Source organism: Heptranchias perlo, chromosome 18 (genome assembly GCF_035084215.1).
Source record: "Heptranchias perlo isolate sHepPer1 chromosome 18, sHepPer1.hap1, whole genome shotgun sequence".
In the NCBI taxonomy this organism is placed as follows: Eukaryota; Metazoa; Chordata; class Chondrichthyes; order Hexanchiformes; family Hexanchidae; genus Heptranchias; species Heptranchias perlo.
Window position 1 is genome coordinate 48,926,025 of NC_090342.1, and position 13,578 is coordinate 48,939,602.

A 13,578-nucleotide genomic window follows, 5' to 3' on the forward strand; every position below is an offset into this window, starting at 1 on the left:
ACCGTGAACTTACCATTGCATCGCCCATATAAGTACAGCAACAGGCAGTGCACCGCAGGGAGTCTCCATGTAATAAATCAATTATGTGGTCTTAGTTTATAAAAATTCACTCAAGTTAACTGAAACATTCACTGAATCTACGGCATGAAGAAGATGTACAATGGGACTGGATAGTTTATAGTAAATTAAAACATGTCAGAGATCTGTGCCTGGTGTTACTCAGTAGTTTGCTGTTCTGTAAAACAATGAATGCCAGCGTCCCTGTTGGCCCAACTGCAGGGGGACATTACAATGGACTCAGTCCCATGCTAGACTCCAGGTGTGCCTTTGCAGCAGGGAGCTGCTGAATAATGATCAGTGGTCCACTTCCCTCTCTCCAACTCAAAAGCTCTGAGGTTAACAGCAGCAGTCTTGCCACCACACTGGGCGAGAGTTGGGTTTGAACCCTCGATCTTTTGACTCAGAGAGTGCAACAGCTGAGCCCAACTGTAGGCCAGTCGATAAAAGCACTATTTGGCGTTGTCCTGAGCACCATGAAAGTAGTAGAAATATGAAATTCTCTCCCCCAAAAGGCTGTGGATGCTGGGGCAATTGGAGCTTTTAAGGCTGAGGTCGATAGATTTTTATTAGGTAAGGGTATCAAGGAATATGGAGTTCAGGCAGGTAAATGGAGTTGAGGTACAGATCAGCAATGATCCAATTGAATGGTAGAGCTGGCTCGAGGGGCTGAATAGCCGACTCCTGTTCCTATGTTCCTAAGTTTGAGGGTGTAAATTTTTATCTTCACCACACGGGCAGTAATCTGGCAGAGCGTATTACATATCATTATAGAACCCGTCCGATTTTCATTCCATTGAAATCAATCAATTACAGGCGGGCGATGTACTCCGCAATATTACCGCCCAGGCAGTGAAGAGAAAAGTTATTCCCAGTTCATGCAGAGTTAGATAATCTCAGCAACAGTGACAACCAGCCACAACAACTTACACATCTCTTGGCTAGGAAAAGAAAAAACATTGACCGATCTTCCTGCTCCTGATTCTTCTTCCTGCTGGACAGTGCGAGTTTGCGTAAAATAGGGGAGCAAAGGATTGGCTTGTTTGCGATGCTCCCAATGGTTAAACAACTTGCCAACGTTCACTGTCTTGACTCATATGAGAAAAATGGGCACTAAAGCAGGATACCAAAGAGCTGCCAGCACTCATGGAACTGCACCCTGACATGTGTCAGCACCTTGAAGACTGGGGTGGGGAACAATGAATCCCATTATATATTTTTTACACTTCAATGTGCATCTGGTTAACATTTAATGGATAACACACTTGCCAAACTATAACAAACGAATAACACAGAAAGAAAATTTCATAAAACAACTGAAATTGAAACACTGCTTCACAGAGATTGGCGTATCAGCAAAAACACTGACAAAAACACAAGGAATTCAGGAATAGAAAGATGCTATTTTTAATCACATGCATGTGGATCTCCCATTGCCTTTGGACTGAAGTTTTAGACTACCGCTGTGAATTGTAGGAGACCATGTAAGTTAAGTACATGTTATGTACTGAAACAGAGAGATTGGAAATGGCAAGCAAACCTGGGACTTGGAAAGAATTTAGCGAAAAATCTGCCCAGGCAGTGTTTTTTGATTAGATCCAGGGAATTTAGAGCCAATCAGAAGAACACGACAGATTTTATTATGCTACTATTAAAAAAGAAAAGAAGAAATAACTTGCATTTATATAGCACCTTCAGGACCTCAGGACTTCCCAAAGCATTTTACAGCCAATTAAGTATTTTTGAAGTGTAATCACTTTTCAAGGTGGGAAACACAGCAGCCAATTTGCACACAGTAAAGTCCCACAAACAGCAACGTGATAATGATAAATAATCTGTTTTAGTGATGTTAGTTGAGGGATAAATATTGGTCAGGACACCGGGGAGAACTCCCCTGCACTTCTTTGAAATAGTACCATGGGATCTTTTGCTCCACCTGAGAGGGGAGATGAAGCCTCGATTTAACATCTCATCTGAAAGAAGGCACCTCCAACAGTGCAGCACTCCCTCAGTACTACACTGAAGTGCCAGCCCAGATTTTGTGCTCAAGTCTCTGGAGTAGGGCTTGAATTCAAAGTGTAATGTATGCTATACACAAGACTTCTTAAATTATACTGCCACTGCTCACAGCGAGTCAGAGGATGCACTATTATATAACAAAAGAGGTGGTTTGCCACATAACACACAATGTATTATTAATAGGGTCACTGAATTACAGTGACCAAATAAGTCGAATTGAGTATTTATTACATGGCATTCCAGGATATTAACCAGTGTTTTGGGGATCATTAATGAGCATTCATTAACATTTTTACTCAGAGCCCTCGGCCTCCTTCAAATGATTTCAAAACAACCCAGAGCATGAACTTTAGAATCTTTTTTGAGGTAAGATTTGAAATTATTTTCAAGTGCTAAACTTCTAATTCAGAAACGGAGCAGCACAGATAGGTACAATTACAGTGACTGCCCACTGATGTTTGAAAATTGTACATCGGTAGCCTTGGTTATTTTTGTGTATGTTCCTTTACCTATGTACTCAATTTTTAACTCTTACCTTTGTAAAAGACAGAATATATAGCAAGATATGAGTAGGTACCTGGATGAGGCAGAGAATATCAGGAGGTGAGAGAGGGTGGAGAAACGACAAGAGAGAGTCTAACCAACTCCCCTTGACATTCAACGGCATTATCATCGCCGAATCCCCCACCGTCAATATCCTGAGGGATTACCATTGACCAGAAACTTAACTGGACCAGCCATATAAATACCGTGGCTACAAGAGCAGGTCAGAGGCTGGGTATTCTGCGGCGAGTGACTCACCTCCTGATTCCCCAAAGCCTTTCCACCATCTACAAGGCACAAGTCAGGAGTGTGATGGAATACTCTCCACTTGCCTGGATGAGTGCAGCTCCAACAACACTCAAGAAGCTCGACACCGTCCAGGATAAAGCAGCCCGCTTGATTGACACCACATCCACCACCCTAAACATTCACTCCCTTCACCACCGGCGCACCGTGGCTGCAGTGGGTACCATCCACAGGATGCACTGCAGCAACTCGCAAAGGCTTCTTCACCAGCACCTCCCAAACCCGCAGCCTCTACCACCTAGAAGGACAAGAGCAGCAGGCACATGGGAACACCACCACCTGCACATTCCCTTCCAAGTCACACACCATCCTGACTTGGAAATATATCGCCGTTCTTTCATCGTCGCTGGGTCAAAATCCTGGAACTCCCTTCCAAACAGCACTGTGGGAGAACCGTCACCACACGGACTGCAGCGGTTCAAGAAGGCGGCTCACCACCATCTTCTCAAGGGCAATTAGGGATGTGCAATAAATGCTAGCCTTGCCAGCGACACCTACATCCCATAAAAAAAGCGAGTCAGAAATAAGGTTTGGGACTCAAAGGAGGGGCATGCGTTGACAGGAGGAAGCAGGGGTGGAGGCCTTGGGTATGTGGAGTTCAATTCCCTCGTAACTCTCCATTCCTCACTCTGCTTTTTGTGCATCCCCTTCGTACCACCATTGACAGCTTCTCCTTCAGCCGTCCAGACTCCATGCTTTTAGCACTCTGCCTCTTTCTCTCCTCCTTAAAACTCACCTCTTTGACCAAGCTTCTAGTCACCCCTCCGAATATTTCCTTCTTTGTCTCGCCATCCATTTTTGTCCGATTACTCCTCTGTGAAGCATTTTGAGACATTAAAGATGCTATATAAGTGTAAGTTGTTGTTGCAACCTGTCGTCATGCCAGGGCTTAAATTATGAGGACAGGTTGCATGAAGGTGTCTCATAGTCCCTAGAGTTGAGAAGGTTGAGATGATCTAATCGAGATCTTCAAAAGGGTCGATAAGGAGAAACGATTTCCTGGGGTGGGGGAATCCAGAACAAGGGGGCATAATCTTAAAAATAAAACCAGGCCATTTAGGAGTGAAATCAAGAAACACTTTTTCACACAAAGGGGAGTGGAAATCTGGAACTCACTCCCCCAAAAGGCTGTGGAGGCTGGTCAATTGAAATTTGCAAGACTTAGATCGATAGATTTTTGTTAGGTAAGGGTGTTAAGGATATCAAGATCAGTCATGATTTAATAGAATGGAGGAATAGGCTCGAGGGGCTAAATGGCCGACTCCTGTTCCTATTTTCCTGTGATTCTGCTGACAGAGAAAGGGAAAATTGAGGCGAGCACAAACAGAGGGCCCAATATTAGGAGGGAGGCGGATTGCCAGCGGGGGGGTCGACTGGGCACGTGGGTAACCCGCCTAGTAAAATCGGTGGGTTCCCCACGCGATCGTAAGTACATTGAAGCCGCTTACCTTGGCTTCCGGGTTTCGCGCTGGAAAGCTGCGCATCGGGCGGACTGCGCACCCGCATCATAGGCTGTCAGCTGGAGGAGCCATATTTAAAGGGGAAGTCCTCCACTGACTGATGCTGCAGAAAGGAGCCAAAATTACGGCATGGAGCAGCCCAGGGGGAAGGCTGCTCCCAGGTTTAATGATGCCTCACTCCAGGTCTTACTGGATGGGGTGAGGAGGAGGAGGAGGAGGAGGGAGAGAGATCTTCCACCCGCCCAACGGGAGAAAGTGGCCTGCCTCTGCCACCATGAAGTCCTGGCTCGAGGTGGCAGAGGAGGTCACCAGCACCACCAACTTATCACGCAACTGCGTACAGTGCAGGAGGCTCTTCAATGACCTAACCAGGTCAGCCGAAGTGAGTACTCTTACTCATTCCCCTACACTCCGTCTGCCACATCACCACCCCCACCCCACATCTCCTTCTGCACTGCCAACACTACTCTATCACATCACTCCTCACACCCACTGAACCCTCATCCTCATCTTACCTGCACTTCCTCACCTCCCCAGTACTCATCCCACCACGACCACTCAACCCAATCCTCATACAATCTCATGGCTCTGTCTCATACTCACCCTCTCATGCATCTCTTTCACGGTCAGCCTCACCCAACCTGCCACTACCTGTGCTGCAGCCACAGGGCATGCATCATGTATGTGTAGTAGGAAGCGTAAGGCAAACGTGTCGTGAACATGAAGGGGATGCACAAGGGTGTTTGAGGGTTTGTCATGGTATTTACTTATATTTGATTTCTGATCAACTCACATTACATATTATATCGTCACCACTACTGCCACGTCTGGGCTATTCTTGACTGGCTTGTGCAATAAGGCCCTTTCATGAGGTTCTCCATGAACACCCTTGATGCCACCTATTGGGTCACCCTACAGTGGGTGTATGTGTAGTTACACGACTACTTTGTGCAGGTGCCTGTTGCTCAGCACTGTGTTGTGTAGCTCCACGTGGCGGAGGTGGACGGCGTGCCTGGCGAGGCTGGTGATGTTGCTCGTCCTCCAATGGAGTGATGAATGCAGCTATGAAACCTCCCCACCCCAATCCTGACGGTGTGAGTGTGAGGGGGTCCGCAAAGTAGGTAAATGTGTTTGGACAGCAGAATTTAGGGTATGATGTAATAATTTTGAGTGTGGAGACAACGATGTGGCAGACAAAACTTTGTCTGAGGTGACAGAGTGCCATGATGCAATGAATGAGATATTCCCCCCAACTGTCAAGGAATCCTCTGCATCTCCCAGTGGCTGCTGACTGAAACACGTCTGCAACAACAGGGAGTGTTTCCCACAGCATGGGAAACACGCTGAGGAGAGTCCAAAATCACATCCCTGCTAAAATCTCTTCCCAATGAGGTCTGTCAACAACCTCAAGTACCTCCTTAACTATCTAAACTGTCATCCCCCTTTAATCGCCGGTGGGAGTCCTGCATGCGGGAGCTCCATGCGCACCGATTCGCGTCATTGGGGACCCTGGAAGTGGGCGGGTTGGGAGCGGGTTGGAGCCGGAGCTCCGGACCTGCTCCGGGATTCCACAATTTTAGGAACCCCCCGCCACGAACACACCCGCTCGGCCATCCTAAAATTGACCCCAGAGAGTGTAACTGGGTGAGGAGGTTGCGCACCTAGAAAAAAATATCTTGAATAATAGGGAAGAATGCGAAGGATTAGTAAAAACAAGATTGGGGATTTGATTGGGCTGGAGGGTTAGGTGAGCATTACTGATAGGATAAGATTCATTATTACAGGACAGAGAAGATTTTTATTATGGATTTGCTGTTGAGATATTAAGAGTGGTGATTAATTGAGTTGTGATGATTTTATCGTAGTTTGTTTAATGGGAAAGATACATTTGGATGAAATTCAACATAGAAACTGCTGGATTAAAGCAAGGGCAATGAAGGATAATGTGGGAGTGTAATGCAAAAATTTTTAAGAAAGAAGAGTAATCAGTAACAAAATTTGGCCACTAATCCAGTGACTTCTGGTTGAGTGATAGCCTTGGATCACTGGTAGCACTCTCACCTCTGAGTCAGAAGGTTGTGGGTTCAAATCCCACTCCAGAGACTTGATCACAAAATCTAGGCTGATACTCCCAGTGCAGTACTGTGGGAATGCTGCATTATCGGAAATGATGTCTTTCATATGAGACCTTAAGCCAAGGCCTTGTCTAGATGTAAAAGATCCCATGGCACTATTCTACGAGCGGGGGAGTTCTCCTGGTCTCCTGGCCAATATTTATCCCTCAACCAACATCACTAAGGAACAGATTATCTGGTCATTATCTCATTGCTGTTTGTGGGACATTGCTGTGCACAAATTGTCTGCCGCATTTCCTGCATTGCAACAGTGACTACACTTCAAGAGTACTTCATTGGCTGTAAAGCACTTTGGGGTGCCCTGAGGTCATGAAAGGCACTGTATAAATGCAAGTCTTCCTTATTTCTAGAACAACAACAATAACTTGCATTTATATAGCACCTTTAACATAGGCAAACATCCCAAAGCTTAATCAAACAAAAATGGATGACAAAAATAACCGATGAAAGGGTGAGAGAATAACAAAACAGGGTGAGCTATTGTAGACATGGGGTTATATTAGTTCAAGGCTTTATAAGATGGAAGATTTATAATGGAAGAAATAATGAAAGAGAGAGAACATACTGTGAGGGCACTGTGATGTCATTGGAGGGATTAGATTGGAAGAGAAAGTTTGGAAACGCAGCATGGAAGACCAGTGTCATGTGGGAAGAATGGGCCAATGAGAATTAAGTAAAATAAATTTTGTTATATTAGAATACATTTGGAGCTAATTATAAACTGACTAAGACTCAGAAAAGCGTGATAGAAGTATAATACTTAAACAAAGTGCCTTGGTTTAATGTCTCATCCGAAAGATGGCACCTTCGACAGTGCAGCACTCCCACAGTACTGCACTGAAATGCCAGCCTGGATTATGTGTTCAAGTCTCTGGAGTCGGGCTTGGACCCACAGCTTTCTGACTCAGAGGCGAGAACTCTGCCAGTGACCCGGATTAGGAAATCCAGGTGTGTAGACAGAATGGCAAAAAAAAAACCTCTTTAAAAAGCATTTACTAGCTGAAGAAATCTGTCTTCAAAATCTCCAGTTTCCTCTATGTCAGGGACGTCTCACTTCCACCCGATTCTTGCAGCTGCTGTGCTTCATAAGTCTCAGTCTGTTGCCCAGAATGTATGAGCAGTGTAAACCCAGGAAACTTGCAGTTACGAAGTCACTGGCCCTCACTCTGCTGTATGCAAACATGGTCAGTCAGTACCTGGAGGCCGGAAGGCGGGAAGACTCAAAAAGGGCGAGGGAACCGGGGGAAGCATTTTAAAGACGTGCAAGTGACACAAACAACTTCCACTGAATTTCCTCGATAAAAAAAATGTCCCACTCTATTTATACACTGCTAATGCACTGAAAATTCACCCCCCCCCTAAATTTTCTTATCTTCCTTTACTGAAACAAAACCAATCTGGTTGCTGTCTCAAAAATTTCAACTGATCACAGGGACACTCATTGGCGAGAGCCTGCAATTACATGCTGATTCAACATACAGGCCCTGGATATTGGCGTGGAGGCGGGATGGCAGCGGGGGGCGGGGGCAATTGGGCGCGTTGGTAACCCACCCAATAAAATCCGTCCGTTGCCCACGCGATCGCAGGCAAATTGGAGCCACTTAACACGGCTTCTGGGTTTGGCTTCCGTAACCTGCGCAGCGGGCGGACTGCGCACCCGCATCACAGGCAGTCAGCTGGAGGAGCTCTATTTAAAGGGGCAGTCCTCCAATGGCTGCTCCTGGAGCAAACACCCAAACAACACGATGAAGCAGCCCAGGGGAAAGGATCCTAGATTCAGTGATGCCTCACTCCAGGTGCTACTGGATGGGGTGAGGAGGAGGAGGGATGTGTTCTACCCAGCGGACGGTAGGAAGTGGCTTGCTTCTGCCACCAAGAAGGCCTGGCTCGAGGTGGCAGAGGAGGTCACCAGCAGCAGCAACATCTCCTGCACCTGGATCCAGTGCAGGAAGCGCTTCAATGACCTAACTAGGTCAGTCAAAGTGAGTACACTTACTCATTCTCCTACATTCTGTCTTCACACATCACCGCCCCCAACCCCCAACTCATTCTGCACTGCCAACACTACTCTATCACATCACTCCTCACACCCACTCAAAGCTCATCCTCAACTCACCTCCCCAGTAGCCACCCCACCACTACCACTCAACCCAATCTTCATACACTGTCATGGCTCTGTCTCATACTCATTCTCTGATGCATCTCTTTCATGGTCAGCCGCACCCAAACCAATGCATTCATCGGTTGGCCACGTCACCATCACTCACTCACACGACTGTACTTTCTGTCACCCGACAAACATCTGGTGACAGAACTTCAACATTCAGCACACACAATATGAATTGATGTTAACGTGCCTTGCCATCTGCAGCACCTCAACATCCATCATTGTGCTTAATATTGCCTTCTGTTTTCTCATACAGGGCCTTCTTCGACCGCTGTGACAGCTGAGGGCGATTCCTCAGAGGACCTGCCGGCCTCTGAGGGGGCACCGTCACATCTGAGTGAGCCATCCACCAGTGCAGATACTCATACCTCGGTGGGTCCCCGTCGACAGTTAGTTGGGGTCGCACATGCTGAGTTACCACACACGTAAGCACGAGCAGACACTGGTGGCAGGGTCAGCTGTGGAGAGTCTGCGTCGATGGGAACACTCTTCTCCAGGCTCTGCTCAGCTGGACACAGATGCTGAACCCTGGGGGCCATCCATTAAAAGGAGAATGATCGAAGGGCAGCAGCACATTTGCGAGGTGCTGGAACAGGTGCCACGCGCACTCTCCACAATCGCGCAGAGGATGGAGGAGTCCAACTCCTGCATAAGTGGAATGGTGGCACAGGTACAGGAGGGCATCTCTGAGTTAGTGTCACAGGGACGTGAGGGCATCTCTGAGATAGTGTCGCGGGTAAGTGCGGGAATGTCTGCGATGGGGAGAAGGCTAGCCTCCATGGAGCTTCAAGCGCAGCTCACAAATGAGTCCATTCAGGCCCTGACAACGGCCGTTCGGACTCAGGGTGAATAACATTCCGCCACCTTAAACATGCAGGCAGATACTCTAGCACTGGCCTTACAAGGCTTCACCCATGTCCTCCAACCTGTTGTCCAGCAGAGTGGTAGGAGTGGTGTGGGCCTGGTCCAGGGGAGGGATGATGGCGTAAGGGGACATGGAAGTGGGGACGCCACTCAAAGCACCCCCACGTCTCACCCGTTGCCCCCCTCTCAACCAGTACCCGCAATACTGCCTCCTCTCCAGGTGGCCGAGTCTGCCCCTACACAGGTGCAGGTGGAGCAGTCTTTGGAGGGGCCCTCACGGGCACCGAAACCCAGAGGGCGTAGGCCCAAATCATCTAATCGGTCTGAGCATGAACAAGAGCAACCTGCCACTACCTCTGCTGCAGCCACAGGGGATGCACCTTGTCGAAGTACTTGGAAGCGAAAGGCGAAGGTTTTGTAAGCACGAAGGGGATGCACAAGGGTGTTTGATGGTTGGTCATGTTTTTTATTTATATTTGCTTTTTGTTAAAACGCACATTAAATATTATTATTGTCACCACTACTGCCACGTCTTGGCCATTCTTGACTGGCTTCTATAATAAGGCCCTTTCATGAGGTTCACCATGAACACCCACATTTGATGCAACCCATTGGGTCACCCTACAGTGGGTGTATGTATAGTTGCAGGACTGTTCTGTGCAGGGGGCCGGGGTGTGGTGGGGGGGGGGAGCTGGTGTGGCTGCTGCTCTGTCCAGGTGGTGAGGACTGGACTCTTCACACTGTCTGATGTTAGGAGAACCGTTCACATGTCAGTGACTCCCAGGACTCACGAGCAGCCAGGTGAGCCGTTGTTCTGCCCACGGGTTGCTCCTCCTCCTCCTCCCCCTCCTCAATGTGGGTAGCAGAATGTGGATGGGGTCTCCTCAAGCTGCACCCATCTCTGTTGTGCTATGTTGTGCAGGGCACAACACACGACTATAATGCGTCCCACTCTGTCTGGTGCGTATTGAAGCGCTCCCCCAGAACGATCAAGGCACCTGAAGCGCATCTTGAGCAGCTCTATAGATGCTCAATTGTAGACCTGGTAGTGATGTGGCTGTCGTTATATCGACGCTGTTGCTTGGTGGTCGGGTTCCTCAAAGGTGTCATGAGACACTTGTGCAGGGGGTATCCCTTGTCCCCGAGGAGCCAGCCCTTGCGGGTGTTCGGTGCGTGGAAGAGGGGCAGGATGTTGGACTCTCGGAGGATGAAGGAATCGTGGCAGCTGTCAGGGTATCTGGCGCACATGTGAAGGAATCTTTTGCGGTGGTCACAAACGAGCTGAGTGTTGATGGAGTGATACCCCTTCCTGTTGATGAACAGTCCTGGCTCGTGTGGAGGTGCTCGTATTGCTATATGGGTGCAATCGATTACACCCTGAACCCATGGGAAGCCAGCCCAGAAGCACAGAACCCAGTGGAATCCCACTGCCTTCTCCATCTGGCTGAGGTCGTCCATGGGGAAGCTGACGTCGTGCGAGGCCCTGCGAAACAAGCCGTCGGTGACCTGCCTTATGCATTTGTGTGCAGACGACTGAGAGACCCCGGTGATGTCCCTGGTGGCACCCTGGAATGATCCGGAGGCGAAGAAGTTGAGGGCAGTGGTGACTTTGACAGCGACAGGTAAGGAGATGCTGCTCAGCCCAGTCGGGAGCAGCTCGGCATGAAGGAGGCTGCAGATGTCTGCGACTACGTGGTGACTGACTCTGAGCCTCCTTATGCACTGCTCCTCAGAGAGGTCCAGGAAGCTGAGCCTCGGTCTGTAGACCTTGTTGCGAGGGTAGTGCCTCCTGCGACGTCGCTCTCTCTGTTGGCCCTCCGTGCTCTTGTGCAGGTGCCTGTGGCGCAGCACTGTGTTGTGGAGCTCCACGTGGCGGAGGTGGACGTCGTGCCTGGCGAGGCTGGTGATGTTGCTCGCCCTCGGATTAAGTGATGAATGCAGCCATGGTGCCTCCCATCCTGATGGTGTGAGTTTGAGGGGGTCCGCAAAGTAGGTAAATGTGTTTGCACAGCAGAGTTTTGGGTGGAAAGTAAGAATTTTGAGTAGAAACACAAAGGTCATGCAACCAAAATTTTGTGGGAAGTGACAAAGTGCCCTGCTGCAATAAATGAGGTTTTCTCCCCACCTGTCAAATAATCATTTGCATCTCCCACTGGCTGCTGGCTGAAACACGTCTGCTAGAACAGGGAGTGTTTCCCACAGCACGGGAAACATGCTGAGGATCCTTCAAAATTGCACCCCTGCCAAAATGTCTACTCAATCAAGTATCTCAAGTACTTTAACTATGTGTAGAAGTATGTGAATGATCATCCCACCGGCTTTAATTGCCGGTGGGACTCCTCCCGCAATCAGGAGGCAGCGTGCACCCAAACGCGTCACTGGGGAACCCAAAAGTCAACGGGTTGGAGCTGGGCTCCGAACCTGCTCCAGATTTTTACGATTTTAGGAGCCCCCCTGCCCTCAACACACCCGCTCCCCGCTCCGCCATCCGCAAATCGACCCCAGTGTTCATGCTGTTACATAGAATTTATAGCACAGAAATACGCCATTCGGCCCAACTGGTCTGTGCCAGTGTTCATGCTCCACACGAGCCTCCTCCTACCCTACTTCATCTAACCCTGCTATTTCTTTCTCCCTCATGTACTTATCTAGCTTCCTCTTAAATGCATCTATGCTATTCGCCTCAACCACTCCATGTGGTAACAAGTTCCACATTCATACAGCTCTTTGGGTCGAGACGTTTCTCCCGAATTCTTTATTGGATTTAATCGTGACTATCTTATACTTTATTAAATTCAGCAAAATTTACAGGCGTTCTTGAGTTCAAAGCTACATGTTATTTGCAGAATCGTAAAGTAAGAGTCTTACAGGACCCTGAGCATTTTGGTAGCACTCTGCGTTGTGAGTTGACAGGATTAGGGTCTGTCCTTATGCTCAGGAGGGCTGGAGCAGAGCAGGGACAGTGGGTCCTGTGGGCACATGCAAGGTCTGGGCAATGAGTAGTGTTTTGGAATTTTGTTGGGTTGTCTGACGACCCTGATGTTTTAGCAACTAGCGTTATGTGACATATATCATTGGAGAGCCCTATCATTGTGCCTGCCATAGGTGTAACTGGTATTGCAGATAAATTTTGACACTTTTATAATCCATTTTTCCATTGTGATAGTATGGTATAGGGTTTTCCAATGCATTTTGAAATAGAATATTGCGACCCAGTTAACGATTTTAATATACAACAGATTATAGATCTATATATTTATCCACATAAAAGCTTGCATCTGATGTGTGCTTTATTCACCACATCAAACTTCATACTTTGGTGCCAAATGTTTACATATGTAAAATTTTTGAAGTCTATTGACTAAAACTTCATATTCATAACTGAAGAGGCGAGGAATGAATGGATCAAACGTGAGAAATACTGGTAGATAAAATTTTGAAGAGGAACAACTGAGAACGTATGAAAACGATTAAGCAGAAAAGCCAGCAAAAAAATTACCAATAAAAGAAAGAAGGGAAACAAACTAAAATTCCTAAAAATATCTATTTTTTAAAATCCTTTCGGCCGACATCTTGGTTTCTCAACAAAGCTGAGCTTTTACCACTGGAAGTAAAATTTATTAAATGATAAAGGCAAAAAAAAAATGACAGAATTGACTAAAAAAATTATTAAACCTACATACACAATAGCATTTTTGAAATACCTGTAAATGTTTTCTGTCAGAGGTCTGTGTCTATGTAAGAGGCATAAACCTCAAGTTGATGCAAATTCTCAAACTCATCACTGTTGGCTGAGGTGAATCAAGCTGGCAGGCTGCAGCACGAGCTCGCAGCAGTCTGTAGAATGTCGGGATTTTTAACAGTGACAGCAAGACTAGCCATTCAAAGAGTGTACCAAGACTTGCTGTTTGTAAGGCAACCCCCTACCCCCGCTCCTGCATTCCACCTATCAATGGAAAATTATTTCCATCTGAAAATGTTAGGGAAGTATTTATTGGAAGTGGTTAGGCGCTTTGAATATGTATTT

The 13,578-nt window shown here is 47.4% G+C and overlaps 1 protein-coding gene across 1 annotated transcript in view; it reads right to left on the reverse strand.

Moving 5' to 3' along the window:
* cntn1b (contactin 1b) overlaps window positions 1-13,578 on the reverse strand; it is a 373,705-nt gene that overhangs the window by 106,057 nt on the left and 254,070 nt on the right. The gene's annotated exons all lie outside the window — the stretch shown is intronic.